At 41.6% G+C, this 24,152-nt stretch overlaps 1 long non-coding RNA gene across 1 annotated transcript in view; it reads right to left on the bottom strand.

The window, feature by feature from the left end:
- LOC106507446 overlaps window positions 1–23,938 on the bottom strand; it is a 28,438-nt gene extending 4,500 nt beyond the window's left edge. The window contains exon 1 of the long non-coding RNA XR_001303429.2: window positions 23,603–23,938. This is a non-coding gene — a long non-coding RNA (uncharacterized LOC106507446). The remainder of the gene's footprint in view (window positions 1–23,602) is intronic.

Genomic DNA, 24,152 nt, shown 5'->3' with positions numbered 1-24,152 from the left:
CACCAGAGCCACAGCAACACGGGATTCTGAGCCGCGTCTGAAACCTACACCACAGCTCACGGCAACGCCGGATCCTTAACCCACTGAGCAAGGCCAGGGACCGAACCCGCAACCTCATGTTTCCTAGTCGGATTCCTTAACCATTGCACCACGGCGGGAACTCCTGTTTCTTAGCTTTAATAGTTTTTTGGTGGATATTTTAGGATTTTATGTATATAAGATCATGTCATCTGCAAACAGGAATAGTTTTACTTCTTCCTTTCTAATATTTTTTCTTTTTTGTTATTTTTTGTATTTTCCTTCCAATATTGATGCTTTTTATTTCTTCTTCTTGCCTAATTTCTCTGGCTGGAACTTCTAGTACAAGGTTGAATGGAAGCAACAAAAAGAGATTCCTTGTCTTGTTCCTGATCTTAGAGGGAAAAGCTTTCAGTCTTTTACCACTGAGTATGATGCTAGATCTCAGATTGCTATAAATGTCCTTTATTAGGTTGAGGAAATTTCCTTCTATTAGCAATATATGCCATTGATTGGATTATTCTGTTATAAAGTATATTATTGAGACAACTGTTGAAACTTGAAAGGGGTCTGAAGTGTATACAGTGTTAATTTCCTGATTTTGAGGACCGTGATGTAATTTAATATACGAGAACACCTTGTCTATAGGAAATCACACACCAAACTATAAAAGACAGATGGGCATCAAGTCAGAAAGATATGCTCAAATGAAAGGTCTCTATTTCTATATATCTTGAAATATATTTTCCCATAAGCTCAAAATTGTTTCCAAATATATATATATTTTAATATTTTGTTCAAAGAAACCCACCACGAAGTTTAACAAATGAATGAATGAGAGAATTGCAATCTAAATGCAATAAGGGGGAGTTTCTGTCAAGGCTCAGAGGAAATGAATATGACTAGTATCCATGAGGACACAGTTTCAATCCCTGGCCTTGCTCAGTGGGTTAAGGATCCAGCCTTTTGTGAGCTGTAGTGTAGGTTGCAGACATGGATCCTGTGTTGCTGTGGATGTGGTGTAGCTTGGCAGCTCCCATTTGACCCCTAGCCTGGGAACCTCCATATGCCTTGAGTGTGGCCCTAAAGGACACACACACACACACACACACACACACACACACACACGAGAATTCAATAAGGGATTAATTAATATCTAGAATACAGGTAATTCTGATAAATCAACAGGGAACAAAATCAGCAACTGCAAAAGAAGAATGAACAAAGGATATGAACAGATAATTTAGCAAAGAAGAAACTAAAAAAGCTACAAATCATATGATGTTCAGATTCATTGATAATCAGAGATATTTGGAACAAAAATAACTGGGAATCTCCATACCCTGCTGGTGGGGAGTGTGGCCTGGTGCACCCTCCTGGAGAGCACGTTTGCTCAAACAGTCAAATTACCCACCCTCTATATCCAGCAAATTCCCTCGTGGGTATATCTCTCAAATTCTCCAATGGGCCCATGCAAGGAAATAATCAAGACTATTCACTACAGTGTTATTTAACTGTGAGTAACTAGAGGCTGCCCTCATGTCCCTGGCTGGGAGACACTCACCATGGAGATCGGTGCATAAGTTGATAGCAGCAGACTAGGTTTAAAGCTGGCTGCACAGACGGTTCTCAAAATAGTAAGTAAAAATAGTGAGAAAAAGAATGATACTGTATATTTTAAAGTAGAGATAGTAAATTTTACTGGTTTTTTTTTTACTATAAAAAAATGGAATGAGAGGTATTATAAAACATAATTTTCCATCTTTGTTAATTAAAAATAACTCATACTAGGAATTCCCGTAGTGACTCAGAAATTAATGAACCTGACTAGGATCCATAAGGATGAAGGTTCGATCCCTGGCCTTGCTCAGTGCGTTAAGGATCAGTCCTGCAGTGAGCTGTGGTGTTGGTCACTGACGTGGCTCGGATCCTACGTTGCTGTGGCTGTGGTGTAGGCTGGCTGCTGTAGCTCTGATTCAATCCCCAGCCTGGGAACAGCCATATGCTGCAGGTGCAGCCCTAAAAAGATAGACAAACAAAAAAACCCCTCATACTAAAAAGGTATACACACTTGTTAGAACAAATATAAAATATGAAGATGCACTTTTTTAAATATTAATTTAAAGTACTTATCATCTGTTCTAGTTCCTCTGCTTCCCTTGACAGATGTGGTTTCCTCCCCTACTTTTTCTTCCTTTCGGCTCAGTTCTACTCTGTTTTGATCTGTGAGTACATATTTCCCTGCGTGTGATGGCCAGTCTCTTTGCCACTGCCTGTTGGAAAAGGCTGGGAAGCCAGACCACGGTCTTTGTCAACCCAGAGAAACTGCTAGGATGGGGAGCCCAAGGCACTAGCAAACCAGCAAATCACACCACATCTCCTTGTTCTAAGCAGCAATCCAGCGTTTGGACTTTACTGTCAAACCTTCTGGGAGAAGAATCACTGGGAGGAAGCACTCTCAGGATTGTCATCCACCAGCCATGGTGGCTGGAGGCTAATAGGAATCGTGCGCATGGCCGGCCCATCCACTTTTTCCTAACTCTTCACTCCAGCAGGGTTTTCGTACTGTCATAAATTGATCTCTGGACCAGAAGTCCTGGACAGTAAAGATTTCTCCAGTAAAGGCTAGCAATGACTGTCCCAACGCCAAGGGGATGGACAGGCAAGAGGAATGTAAACTGTTTTTCTCCAAGTTGCCCTCTCATAGCCAAGGCAACATTCTGTCCCAGGATGCAACCACCACCACCACTGCCCCCTCAGTTCACCACCCCCGACACACATACTAGTTCAAACAAACTTTTATCTGCTCAGGGGGTTCTTAGGGTTGCTTGTTCCTGGAAACTCATAGTCTTCCCAAGGTTAATCTCAAGGGGAGGAGCCAGCAGCCTATTTCACCATATTGGTCAAAAGATGCATTAAACACATTAGAACATTACTATAAGAAACAAGGGGGGAGCTCCCCTCGTGGCTCAGTGGAAATGAATCAGACTAGGAACCATGAGGTTTCCGGTTCGATCCCTGGCCTCGCTCAGTGGGTTAAGGATCCGGCGTTGCCGTGAGCTGTGGTGTAGGTTACAGACACGGCTTGGATCCCGTATTCCTGTCCCGTATTTTTTTAGGCCCGCAGCTGTAGCTCTGATTAGACCCCTAGCTTGGGAACCTCCATACACCATGGATGCAGCCTTAAAAAGACAAAAGACAAAAAAAGAAAGAAAGAAAGAAAAAAACAAGGGGAGTTGGTACTGGGGTATGGAGGTAAAAGGGAATGAATGACTACTCAGTCATAAAAAAGAACAAAATAATGGTGTTTGTGGCAAGATGGATGCAACTAGAGGAGATTCTCATACTAAGTGAAGTCAGAAAGAGAAAGAGAAATACCACTGATATTACTTATATGTGGGATCTAAACTATGGCACAAATGAATCCTATCTACAACACAGAAACAGACTCACAGACACAGAGAAGAGATGGGTGGTTGCCAAGGGGGGCGGGGAGGAAGTGGGATGGACTGGGAGTTTGGGGTTAGTAGACACAAAACTAGTACATTTAGAATGGATAAGAAACGAGGTCCTGCTGTACAGCACAGGGAACTACATCAAATCCCTTGGGAGAGAACACGATGGAAGACAGCAATAGAAAAAAATGTCTACATATGTGTGACTGGGTCACTTTGCTGTACGGCAGAAATTGACTCAACACTGTAAATCAACTGCAATTTTTTTAAAAAGGTAATGAATGAATAAACAAACAGGAGAGGGGCCTTGAATGGAGCAAAAAGTCACATATTATATCCAGGGTTTATTGTAAAAAATAGTAATTCCCCAGAGTACCCATTGTGGCTCAGCGGGTTAAGAACCCAACTGGTATCCATGAGGATTTGGGTTCGATCCCTGGTGTCGTTCATGAGGCTTGGATCTGGTGTTGCTGTTGCTGTTGCTGTTGCTGTGGTGTAGGCCTGCAGTTGTGGCTCTGATTTGACCCCTAGACTTCCATATGCCGAGCCGAGCGTGCAGCCCTAAAAAAAAAAGAAAAGCTAGTAAATCCTTGCCCCAACCCACTCTATGCCAAGTCTCACAACCACAAATATTCAAGTCTTTCAGGTTTTTCTTTTGGTACTTATCATGTTTTTCTAAGGAAAGTTTTTCAACTCTTATTTCTTCATTTTCCAATTTTAGATGCTTTCTATTGACCGCAGAGGGAGGTTTATTGTGAAACTAATACAGCTTAAGTTTCAGAGTGTCTCACTTTCAACAGGTCCTTTTCAAGGCCCTTTTTTAACGTCAAACCTGTAATTTTGTACTACTTTTTTTTTTAATATTTTTTATTTTATTTTATTTATTTATTTATTTTGTCTTTTTGCCATTTCTTGGGCCGCTCCCGCGGCATATGGAGGTTCCCAGTCTAGGGATCGAATCGGTGCTGTAGCCACCGGCATACACAAGAGCCACAGCAACTCGGGATCCGAGCCGCATCTGCAACCTACACCACAGCTCATGGCAACGCCGGATTGTTAACCCACTGAGCAAGGGCAGGGACCGAACCCGCAACCTCATGGTTCCTAGTCGGATTCGTTAACCACTGCGCCACGACGGGAACTCCCTGTACTACTTTTTTTAAAGAACCCCTCAAATCGTGTTTCTAGCCCTACAAATTTCTAATTCATTCCTCATTTACTATTGATTTTGGACAATGAGGACTTTTAGCTAAACTACATTCCACTGCCTTCAATGCACACACAAAAACACACCTATTTCCCCTCCTCAATCTCCCACAATTATAATGATTAAAAAGCTTTAGAAGTTCCCTTGTGGCACAGTGGGTTAATTAAGGATCTGGTGTTGCCGAAACTGCAATAGGGTTCAATCCCTGGCCCAGGAAATTCCACATGCTACAGGTGTGGCAAAAAAACCAACAACAAAACCTCATCTACCATGTTTTAACCTTCGGATGCTCTTCCTTGTTCTCTTTGCCACATTTTCCTGTGTTGTCCTGTGGATGCAATATTTCCTCTCCCTGGTAATATTGCAGGGTTTGTTTTGTCTCGGTTGGTTTTAGAGCTTAGTTTACTCCCTAAATAGTCTGTTTCCTTCTTTCCTCTCCATTTAGGCCTCTCTCTTATACTGGAGACTTTTCCTAAATGGTGGTAATCCAATTACATGTATCAAGCCACTTAAAAACTGACAGGAACCCAGCCTGGGGAAGTTTTGTGAATTTGGGGTGTGGAGGGCAGGCTCCAGGAGGTTCCCAGTGATCCTTATCTCCCTTACCCGCCTCTACAGTGAAGGATCCACCTTTTTCTAAAGAGGTCTTGGCCCTCAGTTCGTGGAAGCTCATTTCTATGCCCTTGGAGTATTTTCCCTGATAAGAGTATCTTGTTTACCTGGGGGCATAGGGCCATGCCAGATAGTCTGTGCTAACAATGTGATGGATGGTGGTGGCTCTGGGCGGCACAGTAACAGCTCAACCTCCAGAGGGGCTGGAGCCTGAGGCCAGCCAGGCAAGCAGTCAATCATATCTCCATGACTAAACCCCAGTGCAAATTCTGGACACCAAGGCTGGGGGAAGCTGCCCCAGCTGGCCGTGTTCCATGTGTACTGTCACACATCTTTGCTCTGAGAAGCAAGCGCTATCTGCACAACGTCTGCGTGTGGAGATGATCGATCAGATGCTCTGCCCTTACAACTCTCCTGGACACTGCCTTACGTGCCTCTCCCCTTGGCTGCTTTTGATCTCTGTCTTTTCATTGTAATAAACCGCAACCATGAACATAACAACTTTTAGTGGTTTTTTTTGTTTGTTTTTTTTTTTTTTTTTGTCTTTTTGCCATTTCTTGGGCCACTCCTGCAGCATATGGCGGTTCCCAGGCCAGGGGTCGAATCGGAGCTGTAGCAAAAGCAAGCCTGAGCAGTGGCTATTTACTCAGGAGCCTGATGAGGATGGTGGCCATGAGAAGAATGCTGGAAAGAATACTTATCATCAAAGTGTCCAATACATCCAATGGATCATCCTTTAATTTGGTATCAACCTACCTCCAGATCATGAGCTCAGGCTGCCCCATGTACAACCATTGAGGGGTGACGGTGAGAGCTTCCCACTTTGGGCCTATCACTCGCCTCTCTTCTCACAGAGAGTCCGTGGCGTCACAAGGCTTGGTGGGCATCATGCCATTGCCATGGCAACCATTGGTCCGTTTCCCTGAAACGGACCAGTGAGCTTCCAACAGGGGAGAAAGAGCTGTAGCCACTGGCCTACGCCACTGGCCTACGCCAGAGCCACAGCAACTCGGGATCCGAGCTGCGTCTGAGACCTACACCACAGCTCATGGCAACGCCAGATCCTTAACCCACTGAGCAAGGGCAGGGACCGAACCCACAACCTCATGGTTCCTAGTCGGCTTCATTAACCACTGCGCCACGATGGGAACTCCCAACTTTCAGTGATTTTTATGAGACTTAGCAAATTATCAAACCTGAGGGTGGCCTTAGGGACCCCTAAATTTGCAATGCCTTTGTGTAGTCCTCTCCTTTTGAGAGTAGGCTGGACTTACCGACTCATTTCTAGCAAACGAAATATGAATGAAGCAATAGGATGTCATGTCTGAGATGAGTTTATGAAGAGGCTGAGGCTTCCATCTGTGGTGCTCTTTCTTGCATTGCTTGCTCAGGGAGAAAGCTGTCACATCCTGAATCCACTCCATGGAGAGAGTCCAGCAACCACATAATGAACTTGGATGCGGATCTTACTTCACTTGAATCTTAAGATGAAACTGCATCCCTGGCTGACAGCTAGACTGCAATGCCAAAAGAGACCTTGAGCCAGAAGTACTCAGCTAAGCCATACCATGATTCTTAACACAGAAACTGGGAGGTAATAAATATTTGGGTTTATTTATTTTATTTGTATTGTTTGGCCACTCTCACAACATGTGGAAGTTCCTGCCAGGGATCAAACCCTCTCCGCAGCAGTGATCTGAGCATCCACAGTGATAATAATAGATCCTTAACCCACTGCACCACAAGAGAACTCCACATGTTTGTTGTTTAAGCAGCTAAGTTTTGGAGTAATTTGTTACACAGTGGGCTACAATGTTAGGTGATCAAGAAGTTTTTATGTATTGAGTATCCAGAATTGTTTTTCATCTGTAGGTATTTTTTCTGAGGCTATTCAATTTGTTCTCTTCAATCTCCCAGAGACCATATGCCTGGCTTCCTAAGTTCAGGTGCTAGAACTGAAAAGGGGAGCAAACTTTAATCTATTCCTTCCATTTTTAGCCATAAGGCAAAGCCCTGCCCTCTAGTGTGTTTCCTGTGTCTCCTTTTGAAGACTTTCAGAAGCATCTGTCTGGAGGTGACCCATCCATCTATCTGGAGAAGTTGTAATCACACCCAGGGGGAGAAGAGACCAATGGATCTAGCTGCTTTGCATACAGATTTTGAGCCCAGATCCTTATTCTCCCCTTTTAAAGTAACTAGCATTTTTCACAAAAAGCAACCCCAAAAGAGCTACAGATCTACCATGTAGAACAAAATTATAAAGCTGCAAAGATAATATAGAAGAATATGATAAATATCTTCCTGACCTAAGGATAGAGAAAGATTTCTCTAAGTTTTAAAATATGAAAATTATTAAAAAATTATAAAATGGTGTACATGAAATAGAAGAACTTCTGTAATCCAAAAAACCATAAAAAAGAGTAGAAAGACAAGACATATATGGTTACAACACATATAACTCAAAAGAAGTTCGTAACCTAACTATTAAAGGTATCTTTAAAATCAATTAGAAAACAAAGGCGACCCACTGGGGAAAAATAGGTGAAAAGTGCTCAACAGGCAATTCACAAATGAGGACATTTAACAATCATCGAAGAAATGCTCAGGAGTTCCCAGGTCATGGCTCAGTGGTTAACAAACCCAACTAGTATCCAGAGGATGCAGGTTTGATCCCTGGGCTTGCTCAGTGGGTTAAGGATCCAGTGTTGCTGATGTGGTGTAGGATGTAGACATGGCTTGGATCTGCTGTTGCTGTGGCTGTGGTGTAGGCCGGCAGCTATAGCTCTGATTTGACCCCTAGCCTTCGAACCTCCATATGCCACAGATGCAGCCCTAAAAAGACAAAAGACAGAAAAAAAAAAAAAAAAAGCACTTAATGTTGTTGGTAATCGGTAAAATGCAAATAAAAACCTAGGTGAGGTACCAACACACTGTATAAAATGCAAATATCTATGAGCAGAAGCATGGTGAGTAAATTGCTATGTTCACACAATCAAATACTATCCTTCTAAGACAATGTACAAAAGAAAGCTATATGTAACATAATGGATGAATCTTGATGCATGTTTTTGATTCTTTGTTTGTTTTCTCTTTTTAGGGCCATACCCACTGCATACGGAGGTTCTCAGGCTAGGGGTCCAATTGGAGCAACACCAGGTCCGAGCTTTGTCTGCGAACAGCACCACAGCTCATGGCAACACTGGATCCTTAACCCACTGAGAGAGACCAGGGATCGAACCTGCATCCCCATGAACACTAGTCAGATTCGTTTCTGCTGAGCCATGAGAGGAACTCCTCCTTGAAATGTGTGGGGTTTTTTGTGTATTTATTTTGGTTGAGCCCCAGGCATGTGGAAGTTCCTGGGCCACAACAATGACCCATGCCACAGTAGTGATGATACCAGCTCCTTAACTGCTACGTTACTCCGGAACGCCAATACATTTGTTTCTGTTTTTCTTTTTAGGGCCTCACCCAGGGCATATGGAAGTTCTCAGGCTGGGGGTAAAACTGGAGCTGCAGCTGCTGGCCTTTACTAAAGCCTCAGCAAAGCCAGAGCCAAGCAGTATCTGCGGCCTACACGGCAGCTCATGGCAACACCAGATCCTTTAATCCACTGAGCAAGGCCAGGGATTGAACCCGCATCCTCATGGATACTAGTCAGATTCTTAACCTGCTGAGCCACAACATGAACTCTCTCCAACACATCTTTAAATAAAAGAAGGAATTTATAAAAGAATATATATCATATGATTCTATTTACATGAAGTCCCAAATCAGGCAAAACCAGGAATGTATACATAGATAGTGAATACACATACACACATATACACACACACACTCATACACATATATATATACAGGCATACCTCAGAGATATTGTAGGTTTCGTTCTAGACCACCGCAATAAAGATCACAATAAAGTGAGTCATATGAATTTTTTGGTTTCCCAGTATATATGAAAGTTATGTTTACACTATATTGTAGTCTAAGTGTAAAACAGCATTATGTCTAAAAAATACACATACCTTAATTTAAATATTCTTTTTTTTTTTGCTATTTCTAGGGCCGCACCCTTGGCATATGGAGGTTCCCAGGCTAGGGGTCGAATCGGAGCTGTAGCCACCTACGCCAGAGCCACAGCAACTCGGATCCGAGCCGCGTCTGCAACCTACACCACAGCTCACGGCAACGCCAGATTGTTAACCCACTGTGCAAGGGCAGGGACCGAACCCGCAAACTCATGGTTCCTAGTTGGATTCGTTAACCACTGCGCCATGACGGGAACTCCTCAAAAATTCTTTATTGCTGGAGTTCCAATTGTGGTGCAGCGGAAATGAACCTAACTAGTATCTAAGAGGACGTGGATTCAATCCCTGGCCTTGCTCAGTGGGTTAAGGACCGGGTATTGCCGCGAGCTGTGGTGTAGGTTGCAGACATGTCTCAGATCTGGTTTTGCTGTGGCTGTGGGGTAGGCTGGCGACTGCAGCTCTGATTCAACCCCTAGCCTGGGAACCTCCATATGTGGCTGATGCAGCCCTAAAAAGACACACACAAAAATTATACAGTGTGTATGTTACTTATGTCACAATAAAACTGGAAGAAAAAAATTTAAATAAATAAAATGAGGAAAAAGATGGGTCTGTTAAACATGTTCAACACAGGATTGCCACAAAACTTCAGTTTGTTAAAAAAAAAAAAAAACAACAACAAAAACCACAACAAAACTGCAATATCTGCAAAACACAGTACACCTGAAGCACAAGAAAATGAGGTATTCTTGTGAAAAATCATCTCATTAGCATAAAAGTCAGGATGGTGGCTATCTGTGTGGGGAAAGAGATTAGGATCAGAAAGGAATGCTAGTAATGCTGCATTTCCTGACTTGGGCAGTGTTCACCCTTTATGTGCTCTGTGGTGTTTGGTTATCCTGCAATTCATATTTTATATATATTCCTTTATATTTAGTAACAAGAAGTTTAATTCTTTTGTCTCCTCTACATTTTTTTGTTACTGTAGTTCTACTATTTAAAATGTGCTGTGGTATTTTTCTCACGGTTGCCTTTATAATATATATTATAAGAATATAATACTACTTTCCCCCTTCTTTGTTTAAGCAATATTTATTACTTTCAACCCATGAACGATGTGATCCTGTAGCTTCTTCTTGTCTCACCTCCGTCTCTTCATCCAATTTCAATCAGTAACATTACCTGACTCGGGGCTTCCTTTTGTGCCATTATTTATCCTTTTCCCACCCGATTTGTCACCCTTAAATAATACCTTTTACCCTTCACTATTTCAGATGAGGTCTTCAAAACTTACTATACCTCCAAATTGTCTCTCTCTTGCCTTGCCTTCCAGATTTTTGGTGGGTCTCATTTTCCTACATTGTAAGAGCATGTATGTTTCTGTCATGCTCATTTCCATCTTTTTTTTTCTTACATCTACCTTTAGTTTTGCATACTTGTTTTTTATCTGAATTGATTCTCATGGCCAGCCTGTTAGCTATAGTTTGCCCATGTTCTCTGCTGGCTGCGGTTTTCTCAAGAAAGGTTCATTTGGAGTTCCTGTAGTAGCTCAGTGAAAACTACTATCTATGAGGACGTGGGTTCCATCCCTGGCCTCGCTCAGTGGGTTAAGGATCTAGCATTGCCATGAGCGGTGGTGGAGGTTGCAGACATGGCTCCGATCCTGAGTTGCTGTGACCGTGGTGTAGGATGGCAGCTGTGGCTCTGACCTGGAAACTTCATAAGCCAAAGGGTGGCCAAAAAAGAAAATAAATAAATAAAACCCATGGCAGAGGGAGGTTCCTGGGCCAGGGATCAAATCTAAGGCACAGGTGCAAGGTACACCAGTGTACCAAGCCAGGAATTGAAATTGCACCTCAGCAGCAACCTGAGCTGCAGCAGAGATAACACCAGATCTTTAACTTGCTGCACCACACCAGGAACTTCCCCTGGGTTTTTATTTATTCATTTAAAAAGAATTTCTTTTTAGGGCTGCACCCCCGGCATATGGAAGTTCCCAGGCTAAGGGTTGAATCAGAGCTGCAGCCACCGGTCTATATACCACAGCCCATGGCAATGCCAGATCCCTAACCCACTGAGCAAGGTCAGGGATCCAACCACATCCTCATGGATACTAGTTGGCTTCATTATCCTGAGCCACAAGGGGAACTCCTGTAATTTTTTATTTATCTAGAATTTATGGTTATACAAAGAATAAAGAACAAATTAAAGATATATATATATATTTTTTCAAAACGGCCTTACAATTTCAAGTAATCTATCTTTCCCCACTGATGTAAAAGAGATTTTTTTTTTTTTTTTTTTTTTTTTTTTTTTTTGCTTTTTAGAGTTGCACCTGCAGCATATGGAAGTTTCCAGGCTAGAGGTCTAATTGGAGCTCCAGCTGCTGGCCTACACCACAGCCACAGCAACACAGGATCTGAGCCACATCTGTGACCTACACCACAGCTCACAGCAATGCCAGATCCTGAGCAAGGCCAGGGATCAAACCCTCAACCTCATGGTTCCTAGTTGGATTCATTTCTGCTGTACCACGACGGGAACTCCCTGAAAAAGATTTTTAATGCATCCTAAATTTTTGTGCATTTCAGTCTATTTTTCTACTTACAATGTTTTCCTTTGATTTGATTCAGGTCCATTCCTCCATCAGCACCAATATTCATAAATTACTACAGCTTTATAAGTTTTATTATCTGGTTATTTGGTTTGGCTTGCCACCTATTATTCATCTTTGTTAGCTGTTACCTGGCTCTTCTCAAACATTTACTCTTCTAGATAAACTATAAAATCATATCATGAAATCCTAACCAAATAAGCAAATAAACATAGACCAATTAGTATCTAGATTGAGAGCTACACTGAAGTACTGATTGACTTTGTGCAAAAAAAAATGGTATACTTATAATCTATTTTAGCCTTCCTAGCCAAAAACATTTTAAAAAATATATATATATATTTTTGCTTTTTTAGGGCTGCACCCAAGGCATATGGAAGTTCCCAGGTTAGGGGTCTAATCAGATCTGCAGCTGCCAGTCTACACCACAGCCACTGCAACACCAGATCTGAGCTGGGTCTGTGACAATGCTCACGGCAATGCAGAATCCTTAACTCATTGAGCAAGACCAGGGACTGAATCCACAACCTAATGGTTCCTAGTCAGATTTGTTTCCACTGAGCCACGATGGGAACTCCTTAAAATTTTATTCAATTAAAAATATATATTTGTTTTTGTTTTTTGCTTTTTAGGGATGCATCCGCAGCATATGGAAGTGCCCAGGTTAGGGGTTGAACTGGAGCTGCAGCTGCCAGCCACAGCCACTTGGGTGCCAAGCTGCATCTGCGACCTACACCACAGCTCACAGCAATGCCAGATCCTTACCCCATGAGGCCAGGGATCGAACCCACCACCTCATGTTTCCTAGTTGGATTTGTTTCTGCTGCGCCACAAAGGGAACTCCCCTACAAACATATATCTCATTTTATTTTATTTATTTATCTTGTCTTTTTGCCTTTTCTAAGGCCACTCCCACAGCATATGGAGGTTCCCAGGCTAGGGATCTAATCGGAGCTGTAGCCGCCGGCCTTCACCAGAGCCACAGCAGCGAGGGATCTCAGTCGCATCTGCAATCTACACCACAGCTCACGGCAACGCCGGATCCTTAACCCACTGAGCAAGGCCAGGGATCGAACCCGCAACCTCATGGTGCCTAGTCGGATTCGTTAACCACTGTGCCACAACGGGAACTCCTATCTCCTTTTAATAAATAGTTCTTAAATGCCCAATATGTATTAGGTGCTGTACTAGGCATTAGAGAAATAAAAATTAACACATGGCTTCTAGGAACTCATATCCTGGCTGGGAGGAGGGACAAGTAAACAGGTAGTTCTGACATAATGTGTGACAGGCAAATACAAAAGTGTATCTAACCTTAAAGAATAGATACGAAAGAATGCAACTGGCACATGGAAATGGGTATTAGGGAAGGCTGCAAGGAGGCTATGACCCTAACCTGTTCCTTGAAGGATGAGCATAAATTCATCAGTGGCAAAGGGGGGAAGGTATTCTCTGGAGAGAACAAAGCATAAGACAAGGGACAAAATAATGAAAGGGCATGTTATGATAGCTTTCAGAATTAGGAAAATTTCACTGTGGCTTAAGAATTGTATTCAGATAATACATTGGTAGATGAGACTTAAAATATAACTTGTCTTCAATTTAGGAATCGTAGCAGAACTTAATAACTATGTACTGTTCCACACACTTGATGTGTATTAATTCATGGATTCCTTACAACAACTCTGGTGCATACATTTCACATGGGAAACAAACATAAAGAATAAATAAACTTGGAGTTCCCTCTGTGGCTCAGTGGGTTAAGAACCTGACTGTAGCAGCTCCGGTCGCTGCAGAGGTAAGCGTTCAATCCCCAGCTTGGCACAGTGGTTTAAAGGATCCAGAGCTTCCATATGCCATGGGTGTGAAAAAAAGAATAAACTTGGAGTTCCTGTTGTGGCTCAGCAGTTAAACAAACCTGACTAGGATCCATGAGGATATGTGTTTGATCCCTGGCGTCGCTCAGTGAGTTGAGGATGTGGCACTACCATGAGCTGTTGTGCAGGTCACAGACGAGGCTCAGAGTTCCTGCTGTGGTGTAGGCTGGCAGCTATCATTCTGATTCAACCCCTAGTCTGGGAACTTCCATATGCCATGGGTGTGGCCCTAAAAAGCAAAAAAAAAAAAAAAATTTACTCCTGGAGGTTTGACTTAACCACTAGGTTCACTATCTGCCTCTCTCTTAAAAGCTTTGTATGCCATGGTAAAATGTTTCACTTTTAATTATTGGTAACAAAGAACCAATAAAGAATTTTCAAGAAATGGAGGCGTTCCCATTGTGGCACAACAGTAAGGAACCTGACTAGTAGCCATGAGGTTTCGGGTTTGATTCCTGGCCTTGTTCAGTGGATTAACGATCTGGCGTTGCCTTGAGCTGTGGGGTAGGTTGAAGATGCAGCTTGGAACCTGTGTGGCTGTGGCTGGCAGCTGCAGCTCTGATTTGACCCCTAACCTGGGAACTTCCATATGCCACAGGTGCAGCTCTAAAAAGTAAAAAAAAAAAAAAAAAAAAAAAAAAAAAAAAAAAAAAAAATTCAAGAAAGGAATGATTTACTAGGTAAATTTGGGTGGTAGGGGTAGGGGGAGGCAGATTACTTTGGTAGCAGTTTTGAGGGTGAGTAGAAGGAAAAAGTGGTTACAAGGGGCACAGAGAAGAAGCTGTTCCTATCATTCAGAGATAAGGAGGACCTGAATTCATAATAAATGGCAGTGAATACAGAGGATATACAGGATTAGTGCAGCATTTCCCAAGTAAATGAATAGGACTGTGTGGCCAGTTCAATATAAGGATTAGGGAGATATCAGGGACAATACGTTCAGTATTAGAATCTTACAAAACATCCAGGTAGAGTTGGCTGAAGAGTCATCCAGCTTATTGGTGGTAATTGAAGCCTATGGGAATGGAAGCCCCAGATAAAACAACCCAACAGAGCCTTAGGGAATTCCAGCATGTAAGCAATGGGCAGAAGAGAAGTAGTCTCTAAAAATACAGGTAAAGTAAAACAGGTAGGCAGATAATTAACAAAAAATAGAAAGCAATAAATACTATAAAGAGGTACAAAGTCCTATGGGAGTTCAAAGGAGGATTACAATTTAATCTTTCTGAGCCTCTGTTAAGTCATCTATAAAATTAGGTTGGACGAAATGATCCCTGAAGGCTCTTTTGTCTCTAAACCTCTGAATCTATTCCATGCCTGTCATACGCCCACTAACAGGGCAGATGTTATGGGAAGGTGCAAGACAACACAACCTGCTACGGAGGAGCTTTCAATCTACTGGGGATCCTAGCCTATCCCCCTCCGCCCCATCCACACAGACTGGAAAAACACTGCAGATGGAGATCATTTATATAAATAAGTAAGGGATTAATTTTGTGGCAGAGCCTATGGGATGCAAATTCAGCGAAGACAGTAAGATAATGTGTGTATAGAAGCTTAATGGAGAGTGGAATTGGGCTGGATTTAGATAGAGAAGAAGAGTGCAGGCAGAAATAAAGATATGAGTCCACTTCCGAATGAACTTGAAGATCTCAGTTGGAAGTTCATGGGAAGTAGAGTTTTAGGAGGTAGCATAAGGTCAGATGATGGTGGTTTTTATACGCCAGAGAATGGGGTTTAAAACTGACCTGGAAGGAGCAGAGTGCTACTGTGGGTTCTTGGGCAGGGCTGTGATATATTTAAGGTACAGGACATATTTGATCTTAGCTAGTGTTACTGTACAAAATGTTTACTGCTATTACACTCTTTCCCACTGCCAGTTTCTGCGTTGTGGATGCTGTGGTTCGGCCCAGATCACCCCCCACCCCCACTCTAGGTCTGAAGCACTCCAGCTTCTGGGAGAATAGACAGCTGGCAGCTCTCAGTTAAGTCCCTTTCTGGAAGTTGCCCTTGGCTAAAGACAGCCACTTTGTCCAATGTCAGGCTACCTCACCAGGTGCAGCCCACATTCAGTAACTGGTTGACAGTATCTACAAAGGCCCAGAAAACACACACCAGTTCAGAAAAGCTGAAGTGTCATCTCAGCTCCAGAGCTCCCAGTAAAGATGGACTGAGCCCTTTCTTGTAACTGTATCACAGTGTAACTACTCCTCCTGCCCACTCTTTTTTCCTGTCACTCCCCCACATATGTTGATCCTAAGAACATTCCCTAAGAAACTTATTACACAGTAATTTCAATCTCAGATTTTTTTCCCAGGGAATCAATCTGCAACACCCATGATAATTATATTTTCACTCAATTCTTCATCTATGCTACTTATTAGTTTAACAGAAAATTTGTGAACCCAGATTTTGGTTTGAGCAGTTTTCCTCAATACTGTTGACATTTGTTGGATAGAACACCAAGATCTACCTTTTATAAAATCATGGCTTGGCAGGATATATCCTGGGCTAAGTGAACACATTGCTGGGTACCTTGTAGAGTACTAGCTATACTTGCAAGTCGAAGCTGCTATGATAGGAGCATAGCTGAAGATTTTACAGAGTGTGGTTTCAGCTTACAAAGAAATTGTGACACAATTTGATTTTTTTTTGCAGTTGTCCAAAATAACTTTCTTTTATATATTTTGCACTTAGCACCAGTTTTTTTTGTTTTGTTTTGTTTTGTTTTTTTAAATCACCAACCATTATACTACAGATGGCTCTCAGCAGAGTGGATTACTGTCCTTTAGTCTAAAAGCACCAGGAGGAGGGAGTTCCCATTATGGCTCACTGGTAATGAAACCAACTAGGATCCATGAGGATGCAGGTTCACTCCCTGGCCCCGCTCAGTAGGTTAAGGATCCAGCATTGTCATGAGCTGTGGTATAGGTTGCAGATGTAGCTCAAATGCTGTGGTGCTGTGGCTGTGGCATAGGCCAGCAGCTGTAGCTCCAATTGGACCCCTAACTTCCATATGTCTCAAGGGTGGTCCTAAAAAAAGCAAGCAAACAAACAAACAAACAAAAAAACACCATGAGGAGTTCCTGTTGTGGCTCAGTGGTAACGAAACCAGCTAGAATCCATGAGGACTGGATTTGACCCCTAACAACCTGGGAACTTCCATGTGCCCTGGGTGCAGCCCTGAAACAAACAAATAAAAGCACCGTGAACAAAGTTCATATATTTAAAACTTGGAATTAAAATGGGCAACAAAACACTGTCATTCTAAATTGGTGGTAAGCCAAAGCAATCTTGAGAAAAAAATAGAGCTGGAGGAATCAGGCTCCCTGACTTCAGACTATATTACAAAGCTAAAGTTATCAAAACAGTATGGTACTGGCACAAAAACAGAAATATAGTCAGCGGAAGAGGATAGGAAGTACAGAGATAAACTCACATAACCTATGGTCAATTAACCTATGAAAAAGCAGGCAAGAATATACAATGGAGAAAAGAAAGTCTTTTCAATAATTGGTGCAGGGAAAACTGGACAGCTACATGTAAAAGAGTGAAATTAGAACATTCTCTAACATCATACACAAAAATAAGCTCCAAGTGGATTAAAGACTGAAATGTAAGACTGGATGTTATTAGGTCCTTAGAGTAAAACATGGGCAAAACACTCTCTGACATAAATTGTAGCAGTGTCTTTTTGGACCTACCTCCCAAAATAATGGAAATAAAAACAAAAATAAACAAACAGGACCTAATTAAACTTAAAACTTTTGCACAGCAAAGGAAATCATCAACAAAATGAAAAGACAGGGGAGTTCCTGTCGTGGCTCAGTGGTTAACAAATCTGACTAGGAACCATGAGGTTGGGGGTTCAATTCCTGGTTGCTCAGTGGGTTAAGGATCCAGCATTGCCATGAACTGTGGCGTAGGTCACAGACGTGGCTTGGATCCCATGTTGCTGTGGCTCTGGCATAGACTGGCAGCAACAGCTCTGATTAGACCCCTAGCCTGGGAACGTCTATATGCCATGGGTGCGTCTGTAGAAAGGACAAAAAGACAAACAACAACAACAACAACAACAACCAAAATGAAAAGACAACCCACACAATGGCAGAATATATTTGCAAATGAAGTGACTGACAAAATATACAAATAGCTCACACAGCTCAGTATCAAAAAATGGGCACAAGATCTAAATAGCTATTTCTCCAAAGAAGACAGACAAAAAGCACAAGAAAAAATGCTAAACACTGTTAATTAGAGAAATGCAAATCAAAACTACAATGAGGTACCACCTCACCCGTCAAAAAGCCTACAAGCAAGAAATGCTCAAGAGGGTATGGAGAAAAGGGAACCCTCTTACACTGCTGGTGGGGAATGTAAATTGGTATAGCCATTATGGAGAACAGTATGAAAGTTCCTCAAAAAAACTAAAAATAGTTACCATATGATCAAGCCATCCCACTTCTGGATACATACACAGAGAAAGACCTAATTTGAAAAGATACATGTACCACAATGTTCACTGCAGCACTATTTACAATAGGCAAGATATGGAAGCAACCTAAATGTCCATCACCAGAGGAATGGATAAAGATGTGGTACCTGTATACAGTGGAATATTACCCAGCCATAAGAAAGAATGATACAGTGCTATTTGCAGCAACATGGATGGACCTAGAGATTATCACTTATATATATGATATCACTTATCTGTAGAAACTAAAAACATGATACAAAAGAATTTATTTACAAAGCAGAAAAAGATTCATAGATTTAGAGAACAAACTTTCAGTTACCAAAGGGGAAAGTAGGGGAGAGGGATAAGTTAGGAGTTTGAGATGAATATATAGTCATTACTATATCAAAAATAGATCATTAACAAGGACCTATTGCATAGCACAGGGAGCTCTACTCAGTATTCTATAATAACCTAAATGGGGAAAGAATATGAAAAAGAATAAATATATGTAGGAGTTCCCGTTTCAGCTTAGTGGGTTAAGGATCTGGCATTGCCACAAGCTGCAGCATAGGTTGCAGAGGTGGCTTGGATCTGGCGTTGTTGTGGTTGCGGTATAGGCTGCGGCTGCAGCTCTAATTCAACCCCTAGCCTGGGAATTTCCATATGCTGCAGGTGCGGCAGTGAAAAGAAAAAAAAAAAAAACAGAAAAAGGATAAAAACATGTTTATGTATACCTGAATCACTGCTGTACATCTGAAACTAACACAACACTATAAATCAATTATATTCCAGTATAAAATAAAAATTAAAAATAGGGAGTTCCCATTGTAGATCAGTGGCTTAAGAATCTGACTAGTATCTATAAGGACACAGGTTCAATCCCTGGCCTTGCTCAGTGGATTAAAGGATCTGGCATTGCCACTAACTGTGGTACAGGTCACAGACCCAGCTCAGATCTGGCATTGCTGTGGCTGTGGCGTAGGCCAGCAGCTGCAACTCCAATTTGACCCTTAGCCTGCAAATTTCCATATGCCATGGGTGTGGCCCTAAAAAAAGCTAAAAATAAAATAAAATAAAATAGGTAGTAAAGTGGTTAGCATGGATAGACCTATTGCCTCAAAAAGCCTATAGCATCAAAGGGCCTGTGGATAAATATACTGATAAGACAATGATTGGTTTGACAGCTTTTGAAGGAAAGAAGTGGTATGGAAAAGATACGGAGAGATTGGCTGGCTATCTTGCTGATAGGCTACAGTCACTTTTTTTGCCTTGTTTTACAAAATGTCCTTTTTTCACCGAGATTAATAGATGTAGTTTAGAAACAAGTAACATTCAGTACTCAGTGAAATTGTCAAGTTTTTAACCCTGAAGTAAATAGGCTTACAGTGCACTTTTCAATACATACAAATTCAGTAAAGGGAAACATCTATTGAAAATGCTGGATTTGCAATTGACATATTGCCAAAGAATAAATTATATCCTGTGCGGTAATTACGTATTCAGCAATAATGAATACTAGGAGAAAAGAGCAAAGTAGTAATTATACCAATTACAATTGATTAGTTGGTATTAACATTAAAAAATGCACTCATTTATTATACTATCTTATGCTGCAAGAAGGCTCTGATGTATGAAGATATCTGATTCCTCTTTAAAATCCCTTTTTATAACTGATTAAATTCAATGAACTTGGAAGAATACTGGGAATCTGTATTATTACCCATGATGAAATTTATTTAGCTATGCTATAATTTTCATTGTTTTATGTTACTATGTTTTCTAACTTTCTTTTCTTTTTCTTTCTTTCTTTCTTTTTTTTTTTTTTTTGCTTTTTAGGGTCGAACCCGAGGCACATGGAAGTTCCCAGGCTAGGGGTCCAATCCGAGCTATAGCTGCCGGCCATAGACACAGCCACAGCCACAGCAACACCAGATCCCGAGCTGCATCTGCAACCTACACCACAGCTCATGGCAACCCTAGATCCCAGACCCACTGAGCGAGGCCAGGGATTGAACCTACATCCTCATGGAGCCTAGTCAGATTCGTTTCCACTGTGCCATAATGTGAACTCCCTGGTTTCTAACTTTCTAATCTGTTTCTACTGTGCTACTAGAATACTGTCATTGTCTTTGTTTTAATCACTGCTTTTTTTTTTTTTTTTTTTTTTTTTTTGGCTTGCCTGTGGCATATGGAAATCTCTGGGACTAAACCTGTGCCACAGCAGCAACCCAGTGACAATATCAGCTATTGTTTACTTTTTGTTAGAGATTGAGATTGAAGGTGGCAAAGTAATTGCTATTCTATATAAAGTAGAACACTGTTCCTTTGCAGATCTACAAAGTGTGAATTTAACAGTTTAGCAGGACAAGTTGATACTCTGCTGAGTCTGGTGCCCTTTATATTTGTAACAATGAAAGTGAGGTCTACTTGAGATTAAATTTAACCTTGGGGGGGGGGGGAAAGTAAGTTTAACCTTGCAAAGAAACAGAAGAATCTTTCAATATGTGAAGCATCAGAGTAAATTAATTATCTCCATTTTCTCAAGCCATGAAACGGGGGAACAGACAGGTATTATGAATTGGTGCCTATGTAACATACTTAACTTTTTAATGACCTTGTGCCCTCTGTGGTCAGACGAGAAAACTACAAGAAATATGCAGTTTCTCTGCTTAACAGAATGTGGATTGAAACCTTCAAATTTAGTGAAAAGTACAAGACATAAAATAACACAAAGGACATTTAAGCATGACTAAGTAGATGTTCTCAGGGCCAATTTTAGTGAATTGTTACGACTTAATTACAGCTATAAGCATAAATCTAACATATATGGTCATTAACAGAATTTGGTTTAAGAGTTATTTTCTAAGCTGTATACACATCTTTCTTTTGACAAAATTTAATCGTACAGTATGGAAGACAAAGGGAAGACTGAGGAAGGTGAAATTGAGCTTTTTACTGTCCTGAATTATGTAACCTTAAACTCCATACGCAAATTACTGGACCAAAAATCTTTAAGATCTAGAGAATGAAAATTTTATATTAGGCTATTAACCCCCACTGCTCCTATTTATTTATTTAATCTGTTTATTTTTCTTTTTGGCTATGCCTGCCACATACAGAAATTCCCAGGGCAGGGATTGAACCCACATAACAGCAGCAATCTAATTAACTACAATGACAGCTTAACTAGCGGTGCCACAAGGGAACTGCCTCCTATTATATACAAAGCATTTTTCACATATTGAAATGTAATGGGACATTCTGCTTACCATTCATTTCATTTTTAGATTCTGTAGAGTGAGATTATATATTCACATGAACAAAATTTGGTTATATCAAAATGTTATGGATTTTAAAGGCATTTTATCTGTAGCAAATTGTATATAAATTAGTATTACCAGTGCGTGTCTTTTGGCTGTACTCCTCATGGCATATGGAAGTTCCCCAGGCCAGGGATTGAATACGAGCTGCAGGTGTATCAGACCCGCAACTCTGCAGCGACCTGAGCTGTTGCAGCAGTCAGATTCTTTTTTTTTTTTTTTTTTTTTCCTTTCTTTTGTCTCTTTAAGGCCATACCTGCAGCATATGGAGGTTCTCAGGCTAGGGGTCTAATCGGAGCTGTAGCTGCCAGCCCACGCCACAGCCATACCAACGCCAGATCCAAGCCACGTCTGCGACCTACACCACAGCTCACAGCAACGCCAGATCCTTAACCCACTGAGCAAGGCCAGGAATTGAACCCGCATCCTCATAGATACTAGTCGGGTTCGTTAACCACTAAGCCATGATGGAAACTCCTGCAGTCAGGTTCTTAACCCACTGTGCCACAGTGGGAACTCCACTAGAATATTTCTTTCTATTCTCTTCAACTGGTTAGACATTCTCTTGTAATTTTTTTAATGATAGTGCAAAATCAGCTTTGCAAAAACCAGAGCTTAACTGAAGGAAATTCTAAACATTGAGGCTGATATTAATGGGTTTTTTTTCTGTTCAGTAAAATCCCATTATAATGAATATGAATTACTATGTTGTATCCAAATCTCATTAAAATGGAAATTTCCTGCTACTGTGCACAGACTAATCATTTAAGTAAAATAAATACTAAGCATATTGTTCACATCATTATTAGCACAGAATTCTCCTTTTTCCTTGTTTATACACCACCCTTTCTTTTAATGTAGCCCGGCAGTAATTTAGCATGTGATGTTAGATAAGTCACCACTACCAGGGATAAGATTCCTGGTTGGTAAAATGTAGGAATCAAGAGCATGATTTGTGGAGTTCCCATTGTGGCGCAGGGGAAACGAATCCGACTAGGAACCATGAGGTCGTGGGTTTGATCCCTGGCCTTGCTCAGTGGGTTAAGGATCCAGCGTTGCTGTGAGCTGTGGTATAGGTCCCAGACATGGCTCAGGTCTGGAATTGTTGCGCCTGTGCATAGCCTGGCAGCTGTAGTTCCAATTAGACCCCTAGCCTGGGAACCTCCATATACCCAGGGTGTGGCCCTAAAAAAACAAAAGCGATAACACGAAAAAGCATGACTTTCAAGTTGCATACATCACTTCAGTTCTTATCTCACTGAGCACAATCTAGTTACATGATGCACGCACATGATCAGATGGGAAATTGGGAAATTGGTTTTAAGCTAAGCATCCATGTGCCCAGAAGCTAAAACTTCTAATATAGAAGGGGATAACACAAACTAGAGGATAAGTAGTGGTCCCTACTACAGTAACTCACTGCAAGTGAGCTGAGTTTACCCCTTTCCCTCTCAAAAAACATAAGAATCCAACCAAGTAAGACAGAGATGAGAGGGGGTAATCTTGAATTTGCATAATATCTTTTTTTTTTTTTTTTTCTATTGGCCATGACCACAGCATGTGGAAGTTCCCGGGCTGGAGATCAAATCCATGCCCCATGCCACAGCAGTGACTCAAGCTGCTGCAGTAACAACACTAGATCCTTAATGCCAGATCCTGAATATTTTGCACCACCAGAGAATGCCTGTATAATATCTTTCGAAAGACAGTTATTAAAAAATTCAGATACTGACCTCCATTTTTTTTCTTCTTTTTTTTTTTTTGGCTTTTTAGGGCCACCCCCCCCCCTCAAGGCATATGGAGGTTCCCAGATTAGGGGTCTAATCGGAGCTACAGCTGCTGGCCTGTGCCACAGCCACAGCAACACCAGATCCGAGCCGCTTCTGTGACCTACACCACAGCTCATAGCAATGTTGACCATATCCAGCTGCTGCCTATAGTACCCTGCCACAAGGCCACAGGCATGTGCCCTGAGTATGGGCAATCATAATATCTCAAACCCCCAGCCATACCTCTGAGTCCAAGGATTGAACATGGAATCCAGACGAGGTCAACTGAAATTCTTCTCTGGAATTATGTGTACTGATACCCTTGCTTTCCTCTGGGATTGCTAAAGTGGGATGATGTGCATCTGCAGCTGCCTCGTCTTTGGCTCAAGTTATCCTGAAGAAACCTCTCTGCAGGAGAAGAGAATAAGGTAAGAAAAGGAGAAACAAAAAAGAGATGAAAAACAATGAGGATGACAGGAATCCCTAGATTTCATTGATCCTGAAGGCACCTCCACTTCTCCATACCAGTTAAATGAGCCAATAAAGACCCTTTTACTGCTTTTTTTTTTTTTTTTTTTGGCTTTTTAGGGCCGCACCCCCAGCATATGGCGCGTTTCCAGGCTAGGGTCCAATCAGAGCTACAGCTGCCGGCCTATACCACCTCCACAGCCACACAGGATCTGAGTTGCATCTGCAACCTACATCACAGGTCATGGCAATGCCAGATCCTTAACCCACTAAGCGAGGCCAGGGATCGAACCCACAACCTCATGGTTCCTCGTTGGACTCATTT

This window comes from Sus scrofa, chromosome 4 (genome assembly GCF_000003025.6).
Source record: "Sus scrofa isolate TJ Tabasco breed Duroc chromosome 4, Sscrofa11.1, whole genome shotgun sequence".
Taxonomy (NCBI): Eukaryota; Metazoa; Chordata; class Mammalia; order Artiodactyla; family Suidae; genus Sus; species Sus scrofa.
Note: the sequence above shows the minus strand (reverse complement) of the source record. Positions and strands in the feature narration are given on the sequence as shown.